The following is a 23,606-nucleotide window of genomic DNA, read 5'->3' on the forward strand; positions in this document are numbered from 1 at the left end:
TTTTAAACTCTGCTAAGCTATCCGCCTTCACCACTTTCTCCGGCAACGAATTCCAGAGTTTAATTACACGTTGGGTGAAGAAAAATTTTCTCCGATTTGTTTTAAATTTACTACACTGTAGTTTCATCGCATGCCCCCTAGTCCTAGTATTTTTGGAAAGCGTGAACAGACGCTTCACATCCACCTGTTCCACTCCACTCATTATTTTATATACCTCTATCATGTCTCCCCTCAGCCGTCTCTTCTCCAAGTTGAAAAGCCCTAGCCTCCTTAGTCTTTCTTCATAGGGAAGTCGTCCCATCCCCGCTATCATTTTAGTCACCCTTCGCTGCACCTTTTCCAATTCTACTATATCTTTCTTGAGATGCGGCGACTGTTATGGCATCGCCATTCCAGGATAACAGATACAACTGGTGATGCAAAAAGATTAAGCATGGGAAAGAAAATCTAAGAAAATAGATATAGAAAGATGACTTTCAGAACTGGGGTGGATTGGTGAGGTGGTATAGTTAGCTATGGGTCCTCTTTGTAGGCTTTGTTGAAGATTTACGAAAGTTAGATATTTCGTCGATTATTTTCAGGTCAGTTGGTAGTGCGTTCCACAACTGCGTACTCATGTAAGAGAAGGAAGTTGCATGTATAAGCTTGTATTTTAGTCCTTTACAGCTGGGGAAATGTAGATTAAGAAATTTTTGGGATGATCTTTTGGCATTTCTGGGAGGCAGGTCCACAAGGTTTAGCATGTAGGTCAGGGCGTCTCCGTGGATTTGAATTCCATTATTGTTTTCATCTCTACCACCTCCCACAGGAGGGCATTCCAAGTATCCACCACTCTCTCTGTGAAAAAATACTTCCTGACATTTTTCCTGAGTCTGCCTCCCCTTCAACCTCAATTCATGCCCTCTAGTTCTACTGCCTTCCCAGGTTTGCTTGCAGATTAATACCTTTCAAATATTTGAACATCTGTATCATATCACCCCTGTTTCTCCTTTCCTCCAGGTTGTACACATTCCACACCATTTTTATACTACTAATCATTTCTATAGTGCTATTAGATGTACACAGTGCTGTACACATTATCTGCAGGTACTTTCTCTGTCCCTAGAGGGCAGCGCTGTACACATTATATGCAGGTACTTTCTCTGTCCCTAGAGGGCAGCACTGTACACATTATATGCAGGTACTTTTTTTCTGTTCCTAGAGGGCTCACAATAAGTTTTGGTACCTGGGGCAATGGAGGGTTAAGTGACTTTCCCAGAGCCACAAGGAACTGCAGTAGGAATCAAACCCAGTTCCCCAGGATTAAAGTCTGCTGCACTAGCCACTAGGCTACTCCTCCACTCTTAAAGAATGACCAGTTATGGGGGTTGAACCCATGAGCTTGGTGTTATTAGCACCACACTCTAACCAGCTGAGCTAACCGGCCAGTAACATTTCTTTGCATCCTTAGCAAGATACGGCCTCGAAAACTGAACACAATACTCCAAGTGGGGCCTCACCAACGACTTGTCATTACAAGTGTGCACTCTGTTCCGCTGGTTCACATATGATTACACTATCACATGTGCACGTGCTTGTGTGCACTATCAGAAAAGAGTGAGCCCTCTTTGCACGTAGTGTGAAGTAATAAAGGGTTCACGCTATTACCAACATACCACATTCATTTATTTATTTAGACGTATTTACCGCCTTCTTGAAGGAATTCACTCAAGGCAGTGTACAGTAAAAATAGATCAAACATGAACAATAGGCAATTAGAGCAGTAAAAATATTCGAACAACAATACAAAAGTACGGCATGGTATACTACTTGCAATGACAACACAATATGTACTAGAACATTATAATTGGTAGTGAAGGGTAAGGCAAAGTCGTAACATATAGATGAGTAAGAAAGTAGGAAGAATTAGAAAGTAAGGTGATTGATTTGAAGAAAGTTGCACATGAGGTCAGAGAGATGGTTAAATATTATCTCAGCTATGGTAGGAGTGGATAAACATGTCCCGCTGCAGTTTGTGCAGCCCGTGTCAATCCTTGTGTGTGTGAGTGAGACTAACAGTTAGTTACTTCTTCCGTTAAAGGCTTGGTTGAAGAGCCAAGCTTTCACCTGCTTCCTGAAGTAGAGATAGTCTTGTATTAAGCGGAGCCTTTCAGGCAATGCATTCCAGAGTGTGGGGGCTACTCCGGAGAAGGCTCGCTTGCGGGTATCACATCGTGTAATGTCTTTTGGAGAGGGTGTAGTTAGTGAAAGTTCTTGGGAGGACCTTAGTGTCCTTGGCGGTGTGTGGAGGATCATCCTATTAGTCACAAACAGCAGCCTATCCTAGTAAGGAGCTTCTCCCTGGTACCTAAGCAGTTCCCAATCTGAGCCCTAGTCTACAGAGCTCAAAACTGTGAATTGCTACTTGGTATTCAACCCCCCTCACCCCCGCCCCCCCCCCCCCCCCCCCATGTGAATTTTTGTTATAAGTTATCCAAAGCAGAAAGAACACTTGAGCTCTGCCAGGGACGTTTTTACAAAGCTCTCCTTTTAATGTCAAAGACGGTTTATATGTGTTTATAAACAGAGCTTAGAAAGTGCATTAAGATGTAATAAAATTAATTAAAGCTGCTTTTGGCTCAAATTGTCAGACAGATTTGAAAGGAAACAGTTCCTAATCTGACCAAGAGACGGGGTGGGGGGGATAATGCAGATTCTGGACATGCAAGCAGAAGTGGTGGATGTCGGTGAGGGGGGAATTACTACTTCCATACCAGCAACGGGCTTTGTCCCCCTGCAGCAGGTGCTAGAGGTGGTCTGCTTGCTGGCGGGAGTCTACGAACACTCATCAAATTTGCCACTAACCTGCAATAATGGCAAAATCGTCTTGCACTTTAATCAATAGGTCCCTTTCATTTCTTTAAGATGGATGGTACCAAGTAGCTAATGTTTGTTTCACTAATGTTCTGGTCTTTCAAGAAGTCAATGCTAAAATTTGATTCTGTTTTTCAGCAACCAGTCACTGACTTGGCTTTTTTGGGGTTGCAACTAGACTAGATGAGGACTTTTGAAATGAGTACCACAAGTCTGAGTCCTGTAAAGTTACTTCTCCTTCCCCCCCTTCCCCACCCCAGCCAACAATGGACCTCAGGGTATGGGGGGGTGCAAGAAGGTGACCTATCCTCTGACAGACATGGTACAATGCAAATTGCACTGCCCCACAGTTACAGCTGTCCTGTTCCTTCACGTTCCTGTCTGTTCAGAAACGTCTGGTATCTCCATTAGGGTTGAATGTCCCCTTTTATCTCTCATCCTCGGAGAAAAAAATCAAGGTATACATGGAGAAGGGCAAGGTTTTGGATTAGACTATTTGAATTTTGACTTAATAATAATGGAGGACTTAGGAAAGAAGTAAGTTCTAGCATATTACTACTACTACTAACTAGCATTTCTAAAGCGCTACTAGGGTTACGCAGCGCTGTACAATTTAAACATAGAAGGACAGTCCCTGCTCAAAGAGCTTACAATCTAAAAGACAAGAAAACAATCTAAAGACAAGTGAACAATCTAGAGGACGAGTGAACAGTTAGTCTGATAGGGTGGATAGATTGGGGTATTTTATATATCTCGAGTGGTTAGGCGCCGAAGGCAGCATTGAAGAGGTGAGCTTTAAGCAGAGATTTGAAGATGGGTAGGGAAGGGGCATGGCGTATGGGTGAAGGAAGATTGTTCCAGGCATGGGGTGAGGCAAGGCAGAATGGGCGGAGTCTGGAGTTGGCAGTGGTGGAGAAGGGTACTGAGAGAAGGGCTTTGTCCTGTGAGCGGAGGTTACGGGCGGGAACATAGGGGGAGATGAGGGTGGAGAGTATTCCCCATGTCTTTCCCTTTTCCCTGTTATCTTGCTATGGATCACTCTTCCAGGAGCAGAAGCACTGGAGGGCGTTGCTACCACTGGCTGTTTGCTTCCAGACTTTTCTCTCTGCTTCTCCTCTTTCATTATGCCCCCCCCCCCCTCCACTGACTGCTTTGACATTTAGTAACATGGCATACTCTGAGCTTTGTAATTCTTCCCTTGTGTCACCTAACGCATGACTTTGGCAACACATACATAGATGGTCAGGCCAAGGCCGTTTACTTCAACTGAATTCAATTCTGAGCTTTGCCCTTGCTTGAAGGAAAGTGGGTGACAGGAGATCTAACTAGACTTCAGAAATCAGCTCCATTTTGGAGCCAGGCCTGATTTAACTCCAGTGCCTTTCTGGACTTCTGCTTTTCTTGGAAAACTAAGTCCCGGCATGTACTGGTCCAAAGCCACAACCTGGGGCTACTGGAGGACCTGCCTATGATCATACTAGTGGCAAAAGTATTGACCACTGTGACTTTCTATTAGCCTCCAGCAGCCTCAAGTGGTGGGAGGTCACACCTACACGTTAACCTTGGTGCTTCTATGGGAATGCTCCTTCCCGTTCAGCCCCAGTGGCTCTGCTTATGGACAGAACTATCAGAGGTGGGGGACAGGAATACTTCTATGCCCTGCTTATTTTAATGAGGTACAGTCTAAAATTACCAATTCGAAAAACAACTATTCAAAATTAATCTTTGGAACTCTGGAGTGAACTGAAAAACAAAGAGAAAGACATTGTAAAATCAAGTGCACTGAGCAACAGACCTAAGTCACAGATACTCCAAAATGTATTCTTTCTTTGTAAGACTGCCAGATTTTTGGCTTGCAAATCTGCAACACATGGGTGGGGTTGAGGTGGGGTCAGGTAGGGCAGGGTGGATCAGATGGGCAGGGCAAGAGGAAAGGCTGAACTGGCTAGGGCTCTTCAGCTTGGAGAAAAGATGGCTGAGGGGAGATATGATAGAGGTCTATAAAATTATGAGTGGAGTTGAACGGGTAGATGTGAAGCGTCTGTTCACGCTTTCCAAAAATACTAGGACTAGGGGGCATGCGTTGTAGTAAATTTAAAACGAATCAGAGAAAATATTTCTTCACTCAGCGTGTAATTAGACTCTGGAATTCGTTCCCAGTGAATGTGGTAAAGGCGGTTAGCTTAGCGGGGTTTTAAAAAGGTTTGGACGGCTTCCTAAAGGAAAAGTCCATAGACCATTATTAAAATTGACTTGGGGAAAATCCACTGCTTATTTCTGGGATAAGCAGCATAACATGTATTGAACTTTTTCGGGATCTTGCCAGGTATTTGTGACCTGGATTGGCCACTGTTGGAAACAGGATGCTGGGCTTGATGGACCTTTGGTCTGTCTCAGTGTGGCAATACTTATGTACTTAGGGTGACGGTCAGGCAGGGTGGGGCCGTCCCATTTTCACCAGAAGGTTGAAATTTGGCACAGCCAATTACAACATGTACACTTCCAAAAAACTGACTTAGGCTAAATCTAAAAACGTCAAAAAAGGCTGAACACTGTTTGTATAATGTGTCTACTTTTTCTCTACAGGAACAAGACATTATGCAGCAGTTTACAACATTCTGGCAACAGGTCTACCAAAGCGAATGGTCAACAAATACAGACACCATCCAATTCCTCCAAGAATGGAACGACATATGTAGGACAACATTAGACACAATCGCCCCAATCCAAACTAGAATATCACACAGGAAAAAAACAAATTCATGGTTCACCGAAGAGCTGAAAAAACTCAAAACACAAGTCAGAAAACTAGAACGAGCATGGAATAAAAAGAAAGACGAACACACACTGAATGCCTGGAAATCACTCCGGAGGAAATACAAATACACCATTAAACAGACTAAAAGACTACACTATAAAACAATGATTGGACCAAACTACAAAGACACACACAAACTTTTCTACCTTGTAAACAAATTGCTAGACACCACACCAGTCACAAACAACAGCAAAAATACACCAGGGGTCGACGACCTCGCGAAATACTTCAAGGAAAAAATCATACAACTACGACTTAAAATACCCACCAGCCCTACTGAATACGCAACACTCCTAAACTGTCTAGACCCAGAAGACGGAATATACCCAGCAGACAGGATCTGGACCGAATTCGAACTATTATCAGAGGACCTCATCTCTAAAACGCTCAAGAGATTCGCCAAATCCCAATGCAAACTAGATATCTGCCCAAACAACCTCATGAAATCAGCCCCTCAACAATTCATAATAGACCTAACTAACCACATGAATTTCATGCTACAAAACGGACTTTTCCCAAAAGAAAAAGGAAATATTCTACTCACCCCAATACCCAAAGATACAAAGAAAAACACAAGTGAAATAACAAACTACAGACCAGTAGCATCTATACCATTAATAACCAAAATAACCGAAGGGATGGTTACCAAACAACTCACAAACTACCTCAACAAGTTCTCCATACTACATGACTCCCAATCAGGATTCCGGTCAAATCATAGCACAGAAACAGTGTTAATTACCCTAATGACCAAATTCAAACAAATGATTGCAACCGGCACTAATATACTCCTGCTACAATTTGACATGTCAAGTGCCTTTGATATGGTAGACCACGAAATCCTATTACACATTCTCGAGTACTTTGGCATCGGAGGTAATGTTCTAAACTGGTTCAAGGGGTTCTTAACCTCACGTTCATATCAAGTCACATCAAACTCAACTACGTCAGCTGCATGGACACCTGATTGTGGAGTACCGCAAGGATCCCCCCTCTCACCAACTATTTTCAATCTAATGATGACCCCCCCTGGCAAAACTTTTATCTAACCATAACCTTAATCCACATACGTATATATGCCGATGATGTAACGATATATATTCCATTCAAAAAAGACATCAATGAAATCTCTAACGAAATCAGCCAAAGTCTACACATCATGAACACCTGGGCAGATGCATTCCGACTGAAACTGAATACAGAAAAAACTAAATGCCTCATACTTACCTCCCAATACGACATGAATAAATTTACTGCCATCAACACACCTAAACTAAATCTGCCAAGCTCAGAAACTTTAAAAATCCTTGGAGTCACCATCGACCGCCACCTAACTCTTGAGACTCATGCGAACAACACAACAAAAAAAATGTTCTACTCCATGTGGAAACTGAAAAGAATTAGACCATTCTTTCCAAGATCTGTCTTCCGCAGTCTAGTGCAATCACTCGTACTCAGTCACCTGGACTATTGCAACTCATTATACGCAGGATGCAAGGAACAAATACTGAAGAAACTTCAAACAGCCCAGAATACAGCAGCCAGACTCATCTTCGGAAAACCAAAATACGAAAGTGCAAAACCCTTACGGGAGAAACTACACTGGCTACCACTCAAGGAACGCATCACTTTTAAAGTATGCACCTTAGTCCACAAAATCATTCACGGTGAAGCCCATGCATACATGTCCGACCTGATTGACCTGCCACCCAGAAACACTAAAAGATCATCTCGAACCTTCCTCAATCTCCATTTCCCTAAGTGCAAAGGCATAAAATACAAAGTACTGCACGGATCGACTTTCACATACATAAGCACACAATTCTGGAATACACTACCACGCAGCCTGAAAACGACCTACGAACTGACCGACTTCCGCAAACTACTAAAGACTTATCTCTTCGAGAAAATCTACGGCAAGGATCAAAACACATGAAGCCCATACAATCTCATAGACACGCGCCAATACACTCTCTGAAATCTCTTCTCCCGCGCTCTCACCACTCCTAAACCCTACCCACAGATAAAATTGTCAGACCTCCCTGTTCCCTCGATACTGCTCTGTCCCCCTCTCAACTCACCACTGTTATATTCCACTGTTCCATCCCCTAATAATATCCTGTATTTACTCTGTCTTATATAACTCTTCACAATGTAATCCATAACTGAATTGTAACAAAATGTAATTTCCATCATTCATAATGTATTGTAAGCCACACTGAGCCCGCAAATAGGTGGGAAAATGTGGGATACAAATGCAAATAAATAAATAAATACAGTGTGAAGTGTTTTGTCCTGCAGCACTGTCGTATCCCCTAAAGAAACCATTGGTGAAACAGAGATCCCTGTTGGGATTTTGTTCAAAATAATTAGCACTATGGTTTATGTTTTTGCTGCAATGAGTTTTGGATGACAGAGAAGTGCAGCTGTCTAACAAGTTTTGCTGTATTTTTTAAAGTTAATTTGTTCATAAATGTTGAGGGTAATGTATCAACATGGTCATTCAGGGGTCCTTTTACTAAGACGCACTAATGCGTGCTAATGATTAAATGATAAGACACCCATTATATTCCTATGGTTGCCTATCATTTAGCGCATTTTAATAATTATTGATATCGATTTTCACATACATTTTCTTTGGGAAGTTTGGAGTGCTTTTTTGTTGTTACAGATTGGAGGGTAAGCCCTTGGGCCGCCAGAAAGTCCCTGACCCGAGGACCAGGAGGCTCAGGCTGATGGCAGACGAGTCATGGCAGAGGCTGCTAAACTGAAGGTCGACACAGACAACCAGGAGAATGGGCAGAACTGGGACAGAAGCAGCAGACCCCAGAACTGGCCTAAGGCGAACTTGTCTGGAACTGGAACTGAAACAGCAAGAACCAATGCAGACTTGGCTGGCACTAGGATCCTGGAGGCCAGGCAAGACACAGCAAGGAAAGAGGATTGTTGCGAAAGCAGTGAGAGAAGTGCTGGCCAGTTTGAAAAGTCAGTCTCCCTGACATCATCAGGATGTGTCTGAATCACCTCTCCTGCAAAAGGACATATGGGGCGCGCATGAACGCCTGGTGTCCAGGTCGCTGCGATGTCATCTGCAGCAATCCCACAGTGATGGGGACTTGGTGCCCCAAGTGCCGGGTGGAGCCAGAGTGGGAGATGTTGGCATCAGAGAGGCCAAGTGGCTGGGCCAAGGTCCCTTAAGTAGGTGGATCACGGTCGGGATCCGGGCATGTGACATTTGTGCATGAAGCCTCGGGAGGTTTTTTGACCAGTGATTACAATAGAAGCCAGTAGAGGAGCCCTATAAGCTATAAAGATGTGACTGTAGTGCATTTAGCCCGCTGAGGTCTTTTCTCTCCCCTACGCTAATTTGGTTTTGAAGTTTGAGGGTCATTCCACTATTTTTTATGTAGTGTTTGACACATTCCTCGGTTCAAGTCTTTTTTTTTTTAATTTATAGCATATAGAATAAACAGAAAAAGCATTAACATTCAACATTTAACATTGCACAATGTCGGTACAGTTAGTAATAACTGAGTTTATTAACCAGAAGAAGAAGTAAGATCAAAGTTTTACATGTTGTTCAGCATGTTTAGATTTCTCAGCGATATATGATTCATATTTATAAGTTAGACATCTGATATTCCACCAAAACTGAAAAGAAACTTTTGTTTTACATTTCAGTAGAGAAAGTATTATTTTAAAGCTATTGACTTTGGAATATCAAAAAGGCTCTTGTTTTCCACAGAAAGTTTAAAGTTAGATAAACCAGAAAATCGAAGTATTATAAGTTTGCCTGACAATCTAGTATTAACTGGTATAATGGTATTTATCTGGCCAAACATCTGCCTGAAATGTTTTAAGGTTAGCACAAGAGAAGATGAAATGGTCTAAAGTTACTGTGTTACAAGACCAACAACGATTTAAGAGAGAGCTCTTATTAGCGTTGGAAGCAAAAATACATAGTAAAAACTTTTTTAGATACATTAAAAGCAGGAAACCGGCCAAAGAGTCGGTTGGGCCGCTGGACGAAAATGGTGTTAAAGGGGCGATCAAGGAGGACAAAGCCGTAGCGGAGAAATTAAACGAATTCTTTGCTTCGGTCTTCACCGAGGAGGATTTGGGGGGGACACCGGTGCCGGAAAGAATATTTGAAGCGGGGGAATCGGAGAAACTAAACAAATTCTCTGTAACCTTGGAGGATGTAATGGGTCAGTTCAGCAAGCTGAAGAGTAGTAAATCACCGGGACCTGATGGTATTCATCCCAGAGTATTAATAGAACTAAAAAATGAACTTGCGGAGCTACTGTTAGAAATATGCAATCTGTCCCTAAAATCGAGTGTAGTACCGGAAGACTGGAGGGTAGCCAATGTTACTCCGATTTTTAAGAAGGGTTCCAGAGGAGATCCGGGAAATTATAGACCGGTGAGTCTGACGTCGGTGCCGGGCAAGATGGTGGAGGCTATTATTAAGAATAAATTGCAGAGCATATACAAAAACATGGACTGATGAGACAAAGTCAGCACGGATTTAGTGAAGGGAAGTCTTGCCTCACCAATCTAATGCATTTTTTTGAGGGGGTAAGCAAACATGTGGACAATGGGGAGCCGGTTGATATTGTATATCTGGATTTTCAGAAGGCGTTTGACAAAGTGCCGCACGAAAGACTCCTGAAGAAATTGCAGAGTCATGGAATCGGAGGTAGGGTATTATTATGGATTAAGAACTGGTTGAAAGATAGGAAACAGAGAGTAGGATTGCGTGGCCAGTATTCTCAGTGGAGGAGGGTAGTTAGTGGGGTCCCGCAGGGGTCTGTGCTGGGTCCGTTGCTTTTTAATGTATTTATAAATGACCTAGAGATGGGAATAACTAGTGAGGTAATTAAATTCGCCGATGACACAAAATTATTCAGGGTCGTCAAGTCGCAGGAGGAATGTGAACGATTACAGGAGGACCTTGCGAGACTGGGAGAATGGGCGTGCAAGTGGCAGATGAAGTTCAATGTTGACAAGTGCAAAGTGATGCATGTGGGTAAGAGGAACCCGAATTATAGCTACGTCTTGCAAGGTTCCGCGTTAGGAGTTACGGATCAAGAAAGGGATCTGGGTGTCGTCGTCGATGATACGCTGAAACCTTCTGCTCAGTGTGCTGCTGCGGCTAGGAAAGCGAATAGAATGTTGGGTGTTATTAAGAAGGGTATGGAGTCCAGGTGTGCGGATGTTATAATGCCGTTGTATCGCTCCATGGTGCGACCGCACCTGGAGTATTGTGTTCAGTACTGGTCTCCGTATCTCAAAAAAGATATAGTAGAATTGGAAAAGGTACAGCGAAGGGCGACGAAAATGATAGTGGGGATGGGACGACTTTCCTATGAAGAGAGGCTGAGAAGGCTAGGGCTTTTCAGCTTGGAGAAGAGACGGCTGAGGGGAGATATGATAGAAGTGTATAAAATAATGAGTGGAATGGATCGGGTGGATGTGAAGCGACTGTTCACGCTATCCAAAAATACTAGGACTAGAGGGCATGAGTTGAAGCTACAGTGTGGTAAATTTAAAACGAATCGGAGAAAATTTTTCTTCACCCAACGTGTAATTAGACTCTGGAATTCATTGCCGGAGAACGTGGTACGGGCGGTTAGCTTGACGGAGTTTAAAAAGGGGTTAGATAGATTCCTAAAGGACAAGTCCATAGACCGCTATTAAATGGACTGGAAAAATTCCTCATTTTTAGGTACAACTTGTCTGGAATGTTTTTACGTTTGGGGAGCGTGCCAGGTGCCCTTGACCTGGATTGGCCACTGTCGGTGACAGGATGCTGGGCTAGATGGACCTTTGGTCTTTCCCAGTATGGCACTACTTATGTACTTATGTACTTATGTACTTATGTACTTATGTACTTATGTACTTATGTACTTATGTACTCTGTTTCGTTTGACTCAAAACAGACGATGCTTCAAAGGGTCTATGAGTTTATTGTACAACAACCAAGAATCCAATAAGGCCAATGTTTTGGCCAATAAGGCCTGCCTCAGGAGTCTCTTAGATTGTTGGAAGAACAGTTCTCAAAGAGATTAGACTGTATCATCCACTTTAGACCAATGGCTGCCGTCAATGGAAAAAACAGAAACTACGAGCCATTACTATTTGGAGTTGAGAAGTGTTTGTGGGGACGTAATCGCTTTGACACACAGTGTGCCTTTGTTTGTTTGTTTTCCACTGAGGGCGGGTTCATCCCAGATAGTAGCTGCGTTTAATTTTCAAAAGGGCAACTGTAATAAAATGAAGAAAATGGTTAAAAAGAAACTTAAAGAATCGACTGCAAAGGTTAGGACACTAAATCAGGGATGGACATTATTCAAACATACCATCTTGGAAGCCCAGTCCAGATGCATTCCACATAATTGCAAAGGTGGAAAGAAGAGAAAACGACAGCCAGCATGGTTAAAAGGTGAAGTAAAAGAGGCCATTACAGCCAAAAGATTGTCCTTCAAAGAATGGAAAAAGGACCCAAATGAAGAAAATAAGAAGCAACATAAGCACTGGCAAGTCAGATGCAAAGCATTAATAAAGAAGGCTAAAAGAGAATAAGAAGAGAAATTTGCTGCAGAGGCTTTCACTTATACACTTATATACACTGTCAGCTAGCACATTTGCTTATTTCCGATCTGAGGAAGAAGGGCAACCTTCGAAAGCTAATCAAGAAATGTATTAAGTTATGTCCAATAAAAAAGGTATCATCTTATTTTCTTTTCCATGTTTTATTTTGTTTGATTTCTATAGATTCTACATGGAATGTTGCTATTCCACTAGCAACATTCCATGTAGAAGTTGGCCCTTGCAGATCACCAATGTGGCCGCGCAGGCTTCTGCTTCTGTGAGTCTGACGTCAGACTCACAGAAACAGAAGCCTGCGCAGCCTTCTACATGGAATGTTGCTAGTGGAATAGCAACATTCCATATAGAATCTCCAATAGTAGCAACATTCCATGTAGAATCTCCAATAGTAGCAACATTCCATGTAGAATCTCCAATAGTATCTATTTTACTGTCATAGTAATGCTTGAATGTTTTCACTTATATACACTGTCAGCTAGCACATTTGCTTATTTCCGATCTGACGAAGAAGGGCAACCTTCGAAAGCTAATCAAGAAATGTATTAAGTTATGTCCAATAAAAAAGGTATCATCTTATTTTCTTTTCCATGTTTTATTTTGTTTGATTTCTATAGATTCTACATGGAATGTTGCTATTCCACTAGCAACATTCCATGTAGAAGTCGGCCCTTGCAGATCACCAATGTGGCCGTGCAGGCTTCTGCTTCTGTGAGTCTGACGTCCTGCACGTATGTGCAGGACGTCAGACTCACAGAAACAGAAGCTTGCGCAGCCTTCTACATGGAATGTTGCTAGTGGAATAGCAACATTCCATGTAGAATCTCCAATAGTAGCAACATTCCATGTAGAATCTCCAATAGTATCTATTTTACTGTCATAGTAATGCTTGAATGTTTTCACTTATATACACTGTCAGCTAGCACATTTGCTTATTTCCGATCTGACGAAGAAGGGCAACCTTCGAAAGCTAATCAAGAAATGTATTAAGTTATGTCCAATAAAAAAGGTATCATCTTATTTTCTTTTCCATGTTTTATTTTGTTTGATTTCTATAGATTCTACATGGAATGTTGCTATTCCACTAGCAACATTCCATGTAGAAGTCGGCCCTTGTAGATCAGCAATGTGGCCGTGCAGGACGTCAGACTCACAGAAACAGAAGCCTGCGCAGCCTTCTACATGGAATGTTGCTACTGGAATAGCAACATTCCATGTAGAATCTCCAATAGTATCTATTTTACTGTCATAGTAATGCTTGAATGTTTTCACTTATATACACTGTCAGCTAGCACATTTGCTTATTTCCGATCTGACGAAGAAGGGCAACCTTCGAAAGCTAATCAAGAAATGTATTAAGTTATGTCCAATAAAAAAGGTATCATCTTATTTTCTTTTCCATGTTTTATTTTGTTTAATTTCTATTGATAACCTTAAGAGTGAACTAACACGGCTACCACACTCCTCTACTGCAGAGGCTAAAACTCACAGTAACAACTTTTTCAGGTACATCAGAAGCAGAAAGCCTGCAAGGGAATCCGTGGGACCGTTAGATCATGAAGGAGCAAAAGGGGTGCTCAGGGAGGACAAGGCCATAGCTGAGAAGAAGATGTAAGAGATCTGCCTGTACCGGAAATAGATTTCAAGGGTGATGATGCGGAGGAACTGAAAGAAATCTCGGTGAACCTGGAAGATGCACTGAGCCATACTGACAAATTATAGAGTAGTAAATCACCTGGACCAGATGGCATACATCCAAGGGTACTCAAAGAACTCAAGCATGAAATTGCTGATCTACTGTTAGTAATATGTAACCTGTCGTTGAAATCGTCTGTAGTACCTGAAGACTGGTGGGTGGCCAATGTGATGCCGATTTTTAAAAAGGGTTCTAGAGGTGATCCAGGAAATTATAGACTGGTAAGCCTAACATCGGTGCTGGGCAAAACAGTGAAAACTATTATAAAAAATAAAATTACAGAACATGTAGACAAACATGGTTTAATGGGACAGAGTCAGCATAGGTTCAGCTGAGGGAAGTCTTATGTCTCATACAAGACGCGTTCCATCCGCTTTATCATTTTAGTCGCTCTTCTTTGAGATACGGCAAACAGAATTGAATGCAATACTCAAGGTGAGGTTGCACCATGGAGCGATACAGAAGCATTATAATATTCTTGGTCTTATTTTGCATCCCTTTCCTTATAATTCCTAGCAGAGCCGTAGCGAGGGGAGCTGACACCCGGGGCGGGTCGCCGCTGCGCACCCCCCCCCCCCAGGGTGCAGCATGGCGCACCCTCCTCCCGCTGGAGTGCACCCCCCCCCACCAGAGCGCATACCTCCCCCCCCCCCGGAGCGCATACCTACGGCGAGGAACGGGCGGGTGGGCCGATCCGCCCCGACTGCACGTTGCTGGGGTGTGTCGGCTCCACGCTGGTTCACTGCTCTCTCTGTCCCGGAACAGGAAGTAACCTGTTCCGGGGCAGAGAGGGCAGTGCACCAGCGCGGAGCCGACACCCCCCAGCGGCGTGCACCCGGGGTGGACCGCCCCCCCCTTCCTACGCCACTGATTCCTAGCATCCTGTTTGCTTTTTTGGTCTCTCTACAGTTCTAGACTCCTTCCCATCCTCATACATAAGAACCATATAATGAGCTCTGTTTAATCACTTAGATATATGCAGTCTGAGTCAAACCTCCCATAGTGTTTCTCGATGAATGATAGATATTCTCTTCTTTCTCTCTCAGTATATACAGTGTACTGCGAAGTACGTGACTGTCTACTAAAACTTATCTGTATAAATCTGTTAGTGCGGCCAGACTAAATCTCCAACCACTTGCTGACTCCAGCCTGGCCATCGGCTTCTTCGGGGAGGACCGACATTATTATCTTGGACTATAAAAAGCATGAAGATTCCAATAAAATGGTAAAAGATAATCGAGTGTAAACATTTCAGCATTACTCAATAAAATTTATCAGAATAGAAAACTACATGCACATTCCTGGTAAAACAATCCACAAAGCAGATATTGCATTCCTTAACTATTAGGGAAGGAGCTTGCATCCGATTGTTCAGAAGAACGTCAATGCAAGCACTTAAGGGACCTCTCTTTAAAGAGCAAAATACTCGTGTTTTCTGACTGGGTCACCTATTAAATGTGACTTCAACTCCACATCTAAATGTAAAAAAAACAAACTGCCATTCAGTCTCTGAATTCAATCCCTCCAGGACCAACACCTGCCATCTGTAGATAAACCGCTGTTCACGCTGACCTAACCTCTCTGAAACATCACCTCATTTCTGGAATATACATTGCTCTGTGGCAAAACATTTTAAGTCCCTCAATGTGACACCAAAGCAGCACTCTCACTTAGGATTTGGATGGAGGGACAGTGATTGGTCATTCTACTTTTTGATTTCCTTTGGGTTTTGCCAACACTAATTTACAGTTGCAAGAATTACATGAGGAGTTGATGAGTTCCTGGTCTAAAGAGACTTAAGTTCTATTGTAAACTGCTTTGATTTGCACCAGGGCCACCAAGAGGGGGGGGCAGGGGGGGGGGTCTCTCTCCTCTCCTGCTTCTGATGGGACCCAAGTGCGTCCCGACAGGAGCAGGAGAGACAAAAATCCGGCACCGGACCCCTTTGGAGGCTGGGGAGGACCCGGAGCTTCCTCCATTGCTGAGCGACTGCTTTTCCTCTCAGGCGCGCATGCTCAGTTTTGAAACCGAGCATGTCCTGAGAGGGAAAGCAGCCGCAGGGGCAGGCGGTCAGCACTGGAGGAAGAAGATCTCTTCTGCTGGCGGGACCTGGGATCCCCAGCAGCCAAGGTATTTCAGCAGCAGCAGCGATCGGGGAGAAAGGGCGGCAGCGGACGATGATGTGGGGAGGGGGGCGGCAGCGGCCCGGGCCCAGTTCAGTCTCTCGGTGGCCCTGATTTGCACTGCAACTTAAGCAGTATATCGCGGCTAATAAACCATAAGTGATTAGCACCACAATGGTGATAGGAAAAATGACAAAGAAAATCATTTCCCTTCTTGTCCATCCAGGTGAGTGATGGTGCTGCCAAACCTGATGGAGGGAAGGCCTCAGGTTTGAAAAAGTTGTTCAAAGAGCTTGGAAGAGATTTGTTTGATCTGAAAATCTTCTTAGGTACATTACATAAATGTTGCCACACTGGGACAGACCGAAGGTCCATCAAGCCCAGCATCCTGTTTCCAACAGTGGCCAATCCAGGTCACAAGTACCTGGCAAGATCCCAAAATAATACAATACATTTTATTCTGCTCATCCTAGAAATAAGCAGTGGATTTTCCCAAGTCCATTTTAATAATGACTTATGGACTTTTCTTTTAGGAATCTGCCCAAACCTTTTTTTTAAACCCCGCTAAGCTAACCGCTTTTACCACATTCTCTGGTAGGGTCAGCACTCAAGGGTGGAGTAGCAGGCGAGGGCCTGACAGACTGAAGATTAAAAGATTAAGGGATCAATATTCAAAGCGATTTAACCAGCAACAGAGGTTCCTACCCAGTTCAGTCGCACTGGCTTACCCAAACACTAATATTCAGCAGCAATTAACCAGAGAGAGTTGAGGAGTATTAGCTCTGACCAGTGGGGGCACTAGGAAAATCAAGGGGACAGTGTTGGGAGAGACCCAGAAGTTCTCCCAGAACTACTGATATTAAGTACAAGAGCTCAGATTACTGACCAGGCATATTGAACTCCATAAAATGCAGTCTGAACTCTGCTGGCACTTAGTATCCGACAAGCCTAGATCATTTCTGGGCACTGCCAAAGATCTGGATATTCAGTGCCAGTAGGATTAGGTCTGGCACTGAGGCCAGTGCTGTCAAAAATACTGATATCATGATTAAGCAATGAAATTGGTCGGTATGACCTTGACTGCTCCTTGCGGGTATGATGCACTAATCTGCCTAAACTGCTTTCCCTGTGTATCCCTTCACTCATGACTTGGAAGGGACCTATTACCACCTGCATTAGGATTTTATAAAACTCTGGGCACAGCCCATCAGGTCCTGGAGATTTGCCCAGTTTAAGATGATTCATAGCCCGCTGTATTTTCAGCCCCGTGATTGGTTAATTCAAGCTATGAATTTGTTCTGGGCTCAACCATGGGATCTCAAAAAAAAAAAAGGGAGGGGGAGGAAAGGGAGGTGGCAAAAAAAGTGGATGAAGGGCATTTTTATTTTTCTTCATCAACTGAATGTGAGAAATATGTTTTTGTGTTGTATTTGATACTGTTGCAGTAAGTTATTAACTTGGCTGTAGTTCTTATGACGTATTTTCAAAGCATTTAGATTTCCATAGGTTACTGTGGAACTTTGCTATTCTAAGTCTTTTGAAAATAAGCCCTCTTAGCAGTGGCGTAGCCAAGGGTGGGCCTGGGTGGGCCCAGGCCCACCTACTTTGGGTCAGGCCCACCCAGTAGCAGCACACCTATGAAGTGTCTGGCAGGGATTCCCAAGCCTCACCAGTCGAAAATTCCTGTCCTTTCTTCATACCAGCCTTCCCTCTGATGTATTCCTGCCTATGTGGAAACAGGAAGTTGCATCAGAGGGAAGGCTGTGGAGCCAACATGAGCAGTGTGTGTATTATTTGCTGCTTGCTGCCAGTGAAAATCTGCTATTTAAAAGGTATGGGGGGAGGGGGATGTTTGAGAGACCATATAGCATGCAGGCGAGAGAGGGAGAGACCAAATCACTTGTGGGTCAGGGCGGAGTTCTTCTGCCCACCCATCTTGGGCCTAGGCCCACCCAAAATTGGGTGTCTGGCTACGCCCATGCCTCTTAGGTGTCCTCTGTGTTGTATTGAACGTTTCTTTCTACTAATAAAGATTCCCCCTCCCCCCAAGAAAACCCCACTGATTGCCTGTCTTTTTATGGATATTATCCCAGAGACGCAGGTGGTTCTGGTAACATAGACATGCAAAGTACAGTTTACTTGGCAAACCACTTCTAGTAACAGGAGATATAATAGTTGAGAAGTTGGGTTTGTGAGTGGAAGTTTTTTTGCAAGTTCAAGGTGTTGGAACAGACAAAAGAAGCAGCGGAGGCCCATTTGCCTGAAGAGAGAGGCACACTTTCGGCAAAAGAGGAGAAAGCCCAAAGATTTGAGACGTCTGCATTTCAGAAAAGTGCTCCTATAGAGCAGAACTCCATTGGAGGGATTAGGGAGTTACCCCTTTAATCCCCCAGTATTTGGTGCCCCCCCCCCCCCCAAAAAAAAATGTGAAACTGAAGGATATGGAACTAGAAAAAAAATAAACATTTATGTTTGTAAAATGGCTACCATAAATATTTATACTCCAGCATATAAACATTTAGGTGCTGGAGTGTATGGTTGGAGGAGTAGCCTAGTGGTCAGTGCTGCAGGTTTGGATCCTGGGGAGCTGGATTCAACTCCTTGTGACTCTGGTCAAGTCACTTAACCCTTCATTGCCCCAGGTACAAGCAAGTACCTGAATACACTATCAGGCTTATTTTCGAAAGAGAAGGACGCCCATCTTTTGACACAAATCGGAAGATGGGCGTCCTTCTCCCAGGGTCGCCCAAATCGGCATAATCGAAAGCCGATTTCGGGCGCCCTCAACTGCTTTCCGTCACGGGGATGACCAATGTTCCCGGGGGCGTGTTGGAGGCGTAGCAAAGGCGGGACTTGGGCGTGCCTAACACATGGATGTCCTCGATCCATAATCGAAAAAAGAAGGGCATCCCTGACAAGCACTTGGACGACTTTACTTAGTCCTTTTTTTGTTATGACCAAGCCACGAAAAGGTGCCCGAACTGACCAGATGACCACTGGAGGGAATCGAGGATAACCTCCCCTTACTCCCCCAGTGGTCACTAACCCCCTCCCACCCTCAAAAAAATTCTTTAAAAATATTTTTTCCCAGCCTCTATGCCAGCCTCAAATGTCATACTCAGGTCCATCGCAGCAGTATGCAGGTCCCTGGAGCAGTTTTTGTGGGTGCACTGCACTTCAGACAGGCAGACCCAGGCCCATCCCCCCTACCTGTTACACTTGTGGTGGTAAATCTGAGCCCTCCAAAATCCACTGTACCCACATCTAGGTGACCCCTTCATGCCTGAGGGCTATGGTAGTGGTGTACAGTTATGGGTAGTGGGTTTTGGGGGGCTCAGCAAACACGGTAAGGGAGCTATGCACCTGGGAGCAATTTCTGAAGTCCACTGCAGTGCCCCCTAGGGTGCCCAGTTGGTGTCCTGGCATGTGAGGGGACCAGTGCACTACGAATGCTGGCTCCTCCCACAACCAAAGGGCTTGCATTTGGTCGTTTCTGAGATGGACATCCTCAGTTTCCATTATCGCAGAAAATCAGAAACGACCAAGTCTAAGGACGACCACCTCTAAGGTTGACCTAAATTTCAAGATTTGGGCATCCCCGACCATATTATCGAAACGAAAGATGGACGTCCAGGGGGACATCCTATAAGGACCTCAGAAAAACGTTTGGGTTTTGTAACTGCTTTCAAAGCGGTTTATAATATATACAGGTACTTATTTGTTTCTGGGGCAATGGAGGGTTAAGTGACTTGCCCAAGGTCACAAGGAGCTGCAGTGTGTGTGTGTGTGTACTTCAACATTTAGTAAAGGCAATTTTACAGGTTTAAAACACACTGTTCTGTCACATTCATCCTATGCTCCCTCATTCCAGAGTTTTCCTTCATTTGAAAAGGGCTCTCCTCCTGTATATTAATGCCACCGAGGTATTTAAACGTCTCTATCATATCCCTCTCTCCTGCCTCTCTTCTAGTGTACACATGTTAAGGTTCATAAGCCCGTCCCTATATGTTTTATGGCTGAGACTGCTTACCAATTTAGTAGCCGCCCTCTGGACCGACTCCATCCTGTTTATATCTTTCCATAGGTGCGGTCTCCAGAACTGAACGCAGTACTCCAAATGAGGCCTCACCAGAGACTTATACAAGGGCACTATCACCTCTTTTTTTCCTGCTGGTCATCCCTCTCCTTATGCACCCGAGCATCCTTCTGGCTATGACTGTCACTTTTTCTACCTGTTTGGAAACTTTAAGGTCATCAGACACATTCATCCCAAGTCCTGAGCTTACTTGGTGGGGCTGGTGGTTGGGAGGCGGGACTAGTGCTGGGCAGACTTCTATGGTCTGTGCCCTGAAAAGGACAGGTACAAATCAAGGTCAGGTATACACAAAAAGTAGCACATATGAGTTTATCTTGTTGGGCAGACTGGATGGACCGTGCAGGTCTTTTTCTGTCGTCATCTACTATGTTATATGTACACAGAAGCACTTCACCCCCTATATTTTACCGTTCCCTCGGATTCTTGTGACTCAAGTGCATGACCCTGCGTTTTTTAGCATTAAATCTTAATTGCCAAATATCGCACCATTCCTCAAGCTTCTCTATGTCCTACCTCGTGTCATCTGCACCCTCCGGAGTGTCCACCCTGTTGCAGAGTTTGGCATCATCCGCAAAGAGACAAACCTTACCGGATAGTCCTTTCGCAATATCACTCACAAAGATGTTAAAAAGAGCCGGCCTGAGGACCGATCCCTGTGGTACTCCACTGATAGCATCCCTCTCCTCAGAGCAAGCTCCATTTCTGTAATCTGTGCTTAAGAAATAGTCAACCTTGCTAGCAAGATGGAGGACTGAGGGTTGCTATTGCTTGCGCTATGTTAGTGTAAGTTTGGTTCAGGTACCCTGTTTGCCATGATTTGTAATGTCAAACATTTATCTAGTCAATAAAGCTACTACTACTACTACTTAACATTTCTAGAGCGCTACTAGGGTTACGTAGCGCTGTACAAAATAAACAAAGAAGGACGGTCCCTGCTCAAATGAGCTTACAATCTAAAGAACGAAATGTCAAGTTGGGCAGTCTAGATTTCCTGGGTAGAGGTGTAGAGGTTAGGTGCCGAAGGCGACATTGAAGAGGTGGGCTTTAAGCAGAGATTTGAAGATGGGGAGGGAGGGGGCCTGACGTATGGGCTCGGGGAGTTTGTTCCACGCGTGGGGTGAGGCGAGGCAGAAAGGGCGGAGCCTGGAGTTGGCGGTGGTGGAGAAGGGTACTGAAAGGAGGGATTTGTCTTGAGAGCGGAGGTTACGGGTAGGAACGTAAGGGGAGATGAGGGTTGAGAGGTAAGGAGGGGCTGCAGATCGAGTACATTTATAGGTTAGTAGCAGAAGCTTGAATTGAATGTGGTACCTGATCGGAATCCAATGAAGCTGTGGCCAAGTTGTCACCACTGAACTGTGTGTTGGTGTGGACTTTGTGTGCTGCAGCCCCTTCCCAGACGGCTTCTTGGAAGTTAGGCTGGGGGGGGGGGGGGAGGAGGAGGAGAGATGGAGAACCAGGCAGGTGGGAAGAGGAGGGGTCGAGAAGCAAGCAAGTGGGGTTGCCGGGACTGGTTATTGGTGTCACGTCTGCCTATGTTATGTCACATACAGGAAGTGCGGGACCCTTGTAATGATAACAGATTAGCAGGTCCCTACTGTCATCCATTGCACCCCATGCTGTGCCAGCCCTGATTTATATCAGCATCCAACAACTTCCCAACACCACTGCAAACGCACAGATGCTCTGGAGATTTGTGCTCACTTTGCAGGATGTCATGTCATCAATTCTTTTCTAATGTAAACCTGTCGGTGCCTTAAGACTTTCATTTTGCAAAGTCTAAACACCTTCCAGCTTGCCCGTCCTGTTGCATCCATCTTCACAGCTATCCTAATCCACTGTGGGTCTCTGTTTGGGTTACGCGGGGCCAGGGAGGGTGTTCCAGAGCCCTGAAAGTAGCAAGGAAGGGGGCAGTAGCAGCCCCTCTCCAAACACTACAGTGTCTATCAGCCTAAAATGAAAAAATGAGACAGCTTTGATTTTTGAGTTGTTTTTCTTTTAACTAATTTCCAGGGCAGTGACCTCTACAAAGTGTTCATCAAATGTTTACAGTGTAACCTACAAAAAGGAATGTAGCAACTGTATAAATATTAATTAATCACAAAGACCTAAAATAGTTATAAGTGCTAAAGCCCTCAGCTTTAACTAGCAATAAATATAAAAAATAGTCAGAGATGCTAACGCTCTTCCTGTATCTGGGGAAAGTACTGGGGTTACGGTGACAAGAATAAGCAAGATGAAAGAGGCAGGGACCCCCTATCACCTCAGCCATGGGAGCAACATACAGTATAATTTGCAAAACATTAAGAGCTAAGACACCTAGATTTTTTTAGGTTAAAAATTGTACCTAAAAGGCTATGGGTAGGTCCAGAGCAGGGTGGGGCTGTAAGGTTCCACCACCAGGCTGCAGGGGGCTCAGCTCCTGGGAGAGTCCCATCTGGATGAACCTATGACCTCCAACCAGTAGGTGGCAGCAAGCTCTACCAGACTGGCTAGCTGTCTGAAGCCATTCTATGCCTGCCACCTCATCTCATGTTCCTGCTACATTTGTACTTAAACCCAGTCTTTGTTTGACCTCTGCCAGAGCTTGGTCTGCACCTTCAGTGTTGCTTCATGTTAGGCCTTCTTCTTGCATCTTTGCTTTGCATCCTGATTCTACTCTGTGGAAGCCTTCTTGTTTTAATCCCAGAACCTCTACTGTAATCTAGCCTTGAATGTCACTAATCTAGCTCCCTGTTTTGTCTTCCAGGGTTTCTCGGTGTCCTGTACTCCATCTCAGGCTCCAGGTCTGATGGAGCTAAGACCTAGTGGCCAGCAGCACCAAGAACTCAGCCTAAAGAGGATATGATGTCAGCTTCCTGAATAGATGCCTGAATTTTGGGATCCAGTTCTTCCTCCCTAATTAAGGCTTCTATCGCAATCCATCTGGATTTTGTTGGCATGATTACCGGCACGAGTGCCTGACTAAAGATACAGGATGTCCCAGAAAACAAAAGCATCGGATATTAAAGAGTCTCTCCGCCAATTTTGGAGGCTTGATGTGGGGGCGGCGCCAGCACAGACCTCGCAGCCTGCTTCGCCGGTTAAACCTCAACCGACGCCGGACCACAGTGGGTCGGAAGAAGAAGAAGAAATTGAGCCTGTGAATCTAAGGAATCTTACCCGAGAGGTACAGAGGTGCTTTAGAGATCTACGAGCTGAGTTGAAAGAGATGCGGGGAGAGCTTGCAACGCGATTAGACACTATGCATAAGGATAAGCGCGAGCTGGGCGCGAGCTGGGCGCGAGCTGGGCGCTCGGTTTGAGGATTTGGAGATGCAAGTGGAAGAACAGGGTGAAGTGGTGTCAGACTTACAGACGAAATATACCACTCTAGAGCCAAAGTGCGCAGAATGGCAATTTAAATTGGATGATA

The 23,606-nt window shown here is 44.4% G+C and overlaps 1 non-coding gene across 1 annotated transcript; it reads right to left on the bottom strand.

The window, feature by feature from the left end:
- Positions 1-1,351: 1,351 nt before the first annotated feature.
- TRNAI-AAU lies at positions 1,352-1,426 on the bottom strand. Its single transcript has one exon. It is a non-coding gene; the product is annotated as a tRNA-Ile (tRNA).
- Between the last annotated feature and the right edge of the window lie 22,180 nt (positions 1,427-23,606).

Source organism: Microcaecilia unicolor, chromosome 7, assembly GCF_901765095.1.
Source record: "Microcaecilia unicolor chromosome 7, aMicUni1.1, whole genome shotgun sequence".
NCBI classification, from domain to species: Eukaryota; Metazoa; Chordata; class Amphibia; order Gymnophiona; family Siphonopidae; genus Microcaecilia; species Microcaecilia unicolor.